Here is an 8,481-nt window from a genome sequence, read left to right as displayed (position 1 = left end):
CTTGTTGTTTTCTGTTGTAAATAGCCAAAATACCACCAAAACCAAGGCAAAATGAGTACAAACTGATAGCTAATGATGCTGCCCACCAAGTACCATCAAAAGTACATAAAATTAGGATGATTCAGCATGTAAATTCCACGTCAATCCATGAATAATTGCTTACTATAATAAATTACAGCCAGGTAAATGAGAGCAAACTGTAGGCAAAATAAATGCACCAAGGCAACTGCTAACTATCAAAGCATAACTAGAACCGAGTGGGCATAAATCAGCATGTGACAGTCATACGAGCATTAAGCAAACACCCAAGCATGTCAAACGAATCCGTTAGTAATCCGGTACACCCCCGTGTAATAGGGCAAAGTGTACACAACACTGGCAAGATTTGACACAAGGAGGTGTATGCTCAGGGGCATAGGCCAAGCATGTCAAGACTGGTCAGATATATGTACATCCAAGACAGTGCATCAAATGCATTCCAAAGCCGAGAGCTCAAGCACAAATGAAGATCCGGAACCAAAGACAAGCTCGATGTCGTACCCCGAAGGTCAATACTTCATTATATATCCCAAAGACATAGCCCAAAACCAATAGGCATAACCAAAGGCATGTAAGATAGCTTTAGCCCACTCTATTACAGCAAAGATTTATTGTTAAAATTGAGTATTTTCAGCAAGCAAATCAGTCCAAAATTATGGCCAATCAATAGGCATATTCGGGGACCACTCGGGACCAACCGGGCATAATCGGGCATCAAATGACCATGTAGCATAAGTATAAAGTGTAATGACAAGGAGCTGCCCTATTTTGGGACCATGTAAAATAGTCAATGGCTGAGAAAATTCAGCCCCGAAAGCATCTCACATCATAGGCATACGTTCCCCTAGCATTCGGGGAGCATTCGGGACCAACTGGGCATCAAATGTCAATGCTAACCAAGCATAAACATAAAGTGCTGGTGTAACACTGTTTGTGGCTGCTTGTGGAATGTGGAAAAAAGTCTTGGACTGAGGTAAATCAGTCCACAAATCAATGCCAATGATAACCATCAATGTCGATCATTAAGAGGGTGTTCCAAAGTGCCAAATGAAGTTTTTTCAAGCTGTCGATGAGTGCCAAGGGAGGGCTGAAGTAAAAAACAATTTTTTTTTTGGTAGTCCCTTCCTAGTATACCCTAGAAACTAAAATAAACACTCAAAATAATGCTTCAATACCTTTGAAGGAATGCCCTGAGGGTGCCCGAATGGGCCAAGTAGATGCTCGGGAAGTTGGGGAGTGACGGGAGCTCGAGAGAGTTCGCTATGGCTATCGGGAAGAAGACCCAATGAGTGTAGGTAATCGATAGGAAGCTAAAGGAGTCATGAACCAAGTCAAAATGCTCGAGCAACCATGCTCTAATACCAGTTGAAAGGTGAGAAGGATCGAAGCTTGCTTGGAAGTGAGCTATGGCGGCGGAGAGCAAGAGCAAGAAGAGAGAGAGACACAAATGGGAACTCCAAATGTCACAATGTGTGACCAGGGCTTCCTTTATTCAAACTATCACTAAAAGAATAAAGAATAAAGTGATGGTGACAAGCGCTCGCCACCTGCAGTGTGCAATGGCGGGTACTGTCATTGTAGTAATACACGGGCGGGTAGGCAGAGGTGCCTTTACCCCAAACACAATAATACATACTTTTAGCCAATACTCATAGCTAGGGCCTAAATTCAAGATGGTATTTCCCCACTGCTATAATATACCCCCATATCCAAAAACACACCAATGTTTTCACTTTATACATCCCTAACACTTGATAGCCAACTATGGATCCAAACTATTCATGTTGAAGATAGTCTCAACATGGAGTAGTTGAAATAGAAAAATTGCATAGACTATCCAAGTGGGTGTGTAAAGGGATAGGCTAACACTTATGTCACCAATTGGCTTTCCAATTTAGTAAGTTAACTATTCTCCATTTGTATATAATCCATCTTGACCTATTAAATCAAACAAATAGTCCAAGATGTCATTGATAGGTCCATTCAATAAAGGCATTATCTCCTTGCAAATAACATGGATACCTTCCTTTAGAAATGTCCAAAGCCATGAGATGCATGTAAAAAAGCTCAAGTAGCAACATTATGACTCTAGCTAGAAACTCTAAGAAAGAGATGATCCAAGAGAGAAGTTGACCAAACCCAAGGCTAGGCTAAGGAAGGGTCCACAACCAAGAATAAAGAAGAGGAAAAATCTTCAAGCTCACCTTGAAAGCACAAAAGAGCATCATACTCAATAGTTGAGGCAAAACCAAGAGGAAATAGTTGTTATATCCAAGGCCAAGGAGGAGAGTATAAACTATAGGAAGAAGAACTCAACCATGCTACCTAATGACAGGAAAATGAATCTCTTTAGAAGGAAAAGAAAGAGGATAAATGCAAGGAGAAAGAAGGAAAACTAGAGGAAAAATGCTCGAATCCTCTCTCTCTCTCCTATGAATCTTTGGGGAGCTATGGCTTTATGTGTTGTCGATGCCATTGTCAAATGAAGAAGAAATTTGCCTAGGTTCATCTATAGAGTTGTCACATGAGGAACATGAGCATATTGAGTCTTATGAGAATGTTTCTTGATCCCTACTTCTCACTATCTAGTAAGAACTACCAATGGCATTATTTAAATTATGGATTGGGAAAAAATAATAGTAATATACTAGCAACATAGCTTAATTGTTGAAAAGTCACAATAATAGTTTTAAAAAAAGAATGATGGGGCTTATAGTAAGACATCTACTTATTACAATTAAATGGAAACATTACTGAAAGGGTTTATCCATTTGGAAAAATGATTTAAGCCTATTAAACATATTTGGGTTGGTCATTCTTAGAAGAAACATGGTTGCATGTTTTATCAGTGTGTTTACCTTTTGCACACAGCACAATGATGTGTCATCCACAAAAACTACAATCATGACAAGCATGTTTACCTTGGGTTGCTAAAACTCATATCCCATGCACTAGGAGCTTCTTGAGAACTTGTTGATGCCTTGGGAATAGGTATTTGTGCCTTTACTAATATTCTAATTTGTGCTCTTTTGGCTAAGTTCAACATACATGCATAGAGTTCATCGTTGTTGGAACAATCAGACATCATAGAATCACTATCTAGATAGATAATATTTTTTTACTAAATGTTTAAAGCTTGGGATTTCTAGTCTCTCACATTGTGTTCCCTCACATCAACGAAACCGATTGGCTTTTTTCTTATACACAAAGGATATTACCTAGGAAGTAGACTTCTTAAGAACCTGTTGATCCATCTGGAACAAGTACTTCTCCTTATTTATATTGTTTTGGCTATTGTGTGTGAAATTCAACATACAAGCATAAATATAATCATTTTGGGCTCATTAAACATCATGGAGCTACTCGTCTAGATTGAAATAGATATTGCTAGATGCTTAAGGCTTTGGATCTTTGTTCTCTCACCTTGTGCTCCCTCCTATCAAGGAGATTGATTACCTTTTTGCTTATTGGAGAGCATCATTATTGTATGGGAAATACAAGCTTCTTGAGAACATATCGATGCCATGAGAACAGGTAAATTGTGACATTCTTATTTATATTCATTTGGGTATTCTGTGTAAAATGCATCTTACATGCATAGAGATAATCATTGTTGGCATAACTAAACATCATGGCAGCATTACTCTAGATTGGAATAGTTTTTGTCATATGTTAAAAGCCTAGGATTTTGGTCTCTCCTTTGTGCTCCCTCCAATCGAGAAGACTCTTTGTTTGATCCTCTTTTGGCCATGTTTTGGTTTATATTTACCTAATTGATCTTGTTTATTTCTTTGAGCAGCAACAACCATCTTGTTTTTCTTATTAGCATATAGAGTCTTTTCCTTTTGAATATCTGTGTAGCTGAAAATCAACTGTATCAGATTTTCCTTGAAGAGTATAATCTAGAGAATATGGCACTAGTCTCTCTATCATATTGCACGGGGTTTTAAACTAGTCTTATCAATTTGAATTATTATGCTTGGAAATGAGACCTATTCTCTAGTAGTTTGCTGATTGAGAGTATCTAAGACCTTGGATATGGATACACTTGTCTTAGTGAGTAGTCACGTAGGTATTTTAGTTCATTTTGATATTGGATTTATGGATAACCACATGCAGGGTGAGAATAGCTACATAGAGCCTAGAAAACATTTGGAAAACATTTGTAGACTACCTAATTTAATGATGGATATTGGCATGTCTTTTACTAGGCTAGCTTTGTTTGTTTACTAGTAGAGGGATCCTTGGTTCTTGTCTATGGTGTTGGCTTGGGGTTTGATAGAGGTCAACCACATGATTCATCTACCATGGTTTGATTCCCCCACTAAGGATCTCAATTGTTTTATTAAAGCTAGGAGATTGTGTTTGGATAAGATCACATCCCAACATAGAATCAAGCCATGAAAATGTTTAGTATGAATAGTTTATAGGTATTGCAGGAGAAGATAGTGGATAGATTTCTTAAGAGGATTGAATGAATGGCCTTCATTAGAAAAAGAGACATGGATGTAGATAGGCTAAATATCATAGAAATGCTTTTGGAGGTTTTGTTGGTGGGATGATCACACACAAGATAGGAAAATCGACTAGATTGCAAGTAATTTTGTCCAATAGGTTTGGTTGCCCAAAGTTGTAGAGGTTGCATGTGGTCACATAAGTGGATGTGTTGATGGATCTACTCTCCCAAGAAATTTAGGAGTACATGATGCTGCAAAAAATGAGGTTATGGATGGGAGTGTGGTTTCAATAGTAGAGGATGTCCATGTATCCTAGGAAGTGAGTCTTGACCAAGAGGATCTATATACTTGCCTTGTTGTTGTGATGGATTGGATGGTATGGAGTGTACTTTGCAAGTGCAACAGAGCCTTGAAGAGACTTTTGAAGTGAGAGAATAGTATATGCAAAAAAGAAGCATTGGTTGCTTTGAAATGCATGATGTTCTTATTGACAAACCCATGGAGATGATGGTTTGTTGGATGCAAGAGAGCATGATATCTTCAATTTGTGGGAGTTGTTTGGAGAGTTTGATAGCAATTACACTTATATGATGGACACTAGTTGGATTGGTATTGAGAACCAAGCAAACCATAGAGTGAATGCTCTATATATTGAGTTTATACAAATTGGTCTTGAGATTTTTAATGAAGTTGAAAAGCACAAAGAAAGTATCAAGAATGCATGTTGTGAAGTCAACTCAGAAAGTTGGAGTGGTTTCACAAATGAAAGCCGATGTTTATAGTGGATTGTGGATAGTAAAAGAGTCTTGTAGTCTATGCACAGTTCTTTTCAGGCTAAAGCTTTAATAATTTGACCATTTTTATTTAGAAACCTTGGTGATTTGAGTTATGATTCGAAACTTATGAGTCGTTTTATACAAGGCTATCGTGATTGATAGGATTGGAAACTTGGTGATCTAAGTTATGATTGGAAACTTATGAGTAGTTGTATACAAGGTTGCCATGATTGATAGGATTTCAAGAGTAGGAGAATAATTGTCACTGAGTTTGATTTGAGTTTTCAAATAAAGTATCTATCTATTTACACTTAGTGTTTCATACTAAGGGGTTACTAATCACGGTGGAGGAAAAATCTTGACCTTAGAAGGGAATACTAGGTGTCAACAACAAAGATGTAAATGATGTACAGAGATGAGGCCAATGAATAAAGTCATGATCCAACCTCATATGAAACAAATGTAGTTAGAATAAATTGAGTGAAATTATGTAAGGGATGTGAACTAAGATATAAGGCTCTCATTGCATGCATGACATGTGAAACTTTTCTTTTTTTGGGAGAAAACTAGTGATCAATGGAAAATATGAAAATTAATGATGTTGATTGATGCAAAGGTGTGCGAATAGACTATAAGAAGGTCCACCTTGATCATGCATTGATCCTTGATCATGAAGTGGAAAAAATGAGTTTGTGAGAACCATTAAGAGAGGATTGTGGCATCATAGAGATGCATTATGATTAGAAAGGGTAACATGTCAATTCAAGGAGTTTTGTCAAGTTAGCAAGCCATAAGAAGGAGGTGGCCATCACCATGCATTTGTAGGCACTTTGCGGGTAGCGAGCATTCATTAACTTGAAGATCTGAAGCAAGTAGGAAGCCTTTGAGACATTCTTTGGTCTTCTAGTAGGAGAGAAATAGTAGTAGCAATAATTAATCTAGAATGAATTACATGTCTGTTCATTTGTTTGGGAGTCTACCAATAGAAGAATCCTTGAGTATCCATGTCTTACTTTTGTGAAAAGTAGGCCTTTGGAGAGTGAACTACACCCTAAAAAAATTGCAAGAAATTACGAGATGAATTATATGAGCAAAAATTTGCAGCAATGCAAGTACAAATATGCTACAAGCAATGCATTGCAGAAGAGTGAAACCAATGTAAAGCAAGAGGCCTATTGTCATGAGTGAAAAATAGCATATATTGCAATGCAACATTGTTAATTGGCTGCAATGCATCATTATCTTTCCATTGTAGTTTGTGCATTAGTTTAGCAATATTCATATGCAAAGGACTTTGATATGAGTAGAAGGTAGCTTGCGCTAGAGTAAGATGGCCTATTTTCTTAGGTGGAAAAACATAGTGCTATCCAAATAGTACATGAGTGAACAATGCATGAAATTGCAAGTCATTAGTAGGAGTTGATTTGGATACGGCAGATAGTTGTAGGTTTAAGTCAAAGTAGGCTAAATTGTGTGCTTTACCATTACTAGTATGCTGCATGCACTCGCATTACCAACACGAACTAGAAAGTTTAGCATATATAATCTAGTATGAGATTGAAATCCATGTCCATCACAAATACATATTGATCTTCAATGTCATCATTTGTGTGAGTAGACTAGTGTGTTGAAGGTAGTAAGCTAGGACAATTGCATCTACAATTGTCTCACCATCAAGATGTTAAACCTAAGCTATAGCTATATGGTATCTTTGGACTAGCAAGAATGATGTCATAGTGTAGGTACATCATCAATCAATGAGAATCTTTGAGATGGTGTGATGGGATTTACCATTGTAAGAATAAAATATTTTTATTCCCTATTGTAAGTCTCATAATAGCTAATGCATGTTATGACACAGAGGTACAAAGTTTTGTGACATCTAGAGCTAAAGGTACAAAGGGCTAAAATAATGTAGAAATAGTTGTTGAAAACAATCTAGAATTATAGGAATTAGAATGTCATTCTATTGTTATTGATGAGGGAATTCTTGAATACTCTAAACTATTGTGGATTGCATATAAAGTCTTTGCCTTTAAATCTTTGTGTAGCTGAAAATTAATGGTGTAAGCTTTATTTTGAAGAATATAATCTAGAGAATATGGTAGTAATGCTTCTATCAAATTCTATAGTGTTTTAAACTAGTCTTATCAATGTGAATTTGCATGCTTGGAAGTGAGACCTATTGTCTAATAGTTGGTTGATTGAGAGGATCTAAAACTACGGATATGATAGCCTGCCTTTTTTTGTCAATCTGTCATCTCTTGATTGTGAGCCCTAGTCAGAGTCTGATAGGGACAGTTGGAGCTCTAACTATGTCTTTCTTCTCCATTTTGTGTGTTTGTAAGTTGTGTTGCCTATCAAATGATCTGCAGCCCCCCAAACCGACTGCAATTTTTCCTAGATTACTTAAGTGCCATGCCAATATTTCTATGACTACATTAGACTACATTAGATGCAATCAAAATACATTTTACTGTAGTTGCCTTTGCACCAATAGACTAGTTTTCTACATTCATGGCTATTTATAGCTATGCTCTACTAGCTAGTCATTATTCACTCTCTATTTCACAGGTGTTCCGTTAAGTGGCTGCAGTCTTCTCCATCTCCATCATGGGTACCAAGCTCCACCTCTCTCTCTTTGTCACCATCACCATCTCTGTCACCATTGAAGGTGCTATCAACATTATTTGGCCCGATTCGGTGCCCTCACACACTGATGTCTTGGGTTGCATGCAAGGATTGATCAATCCTCATTATATCCTACTTTCTTCTTTATCCAATGCATATAATTCTTCTCTTCCTGTTTTCTCTTCTTCCCTCATTTTCTCGATGTACTCATGATTCTCTTTTATTGCACACTCTCACATGGTATCATCACCTACGTGAGGACACATAGTTTCCAATCAAAGAGAAGACCACATTGTTGTTGCTAAAAACTCAAATTTTAGCTTGTTATTTGCTTATGTAAATGCAAAATTTTTGCATTTTTTTATAGGTGACATTCAACAAAGGTAGGACATCCACAACTCTTGTTTTACAAGTGTTGCTTATTTTCCCTCCATTTGGGCTCTCCTACAACAAAATGCAATAGCCTTTGTGTGTTTTGTTGAGATATTGGCAATCACATCCAGCTTAGCCTCTATGTATGGAGTAGTGTGGGCTCAGGATACAGAATCCCAGATGCACAGTGGTGGAAAGTGTAGCCT

Source organism: Lygodium microphyllum, chromosome 17 (genome assembly GCF_053477565.2).
Source record: "Lygodium microphyllum isolate KBCC chromosome 17, Lygodium_microphyllum_v1.1.10, whole genome shotgun sequence".
Classification (NCBI taxonomy): Eukaryota; Viridiplantae; Streptophyta; class Polypodiopsida; order Schizaeales; family Lygodiaceae; genus Lygodium; species Lygodium microphyllum.
The sequence above is the reverse complement of the archived record's forward strand: the minus strand, read 5'-3'. Positions refer to the sequence as shown.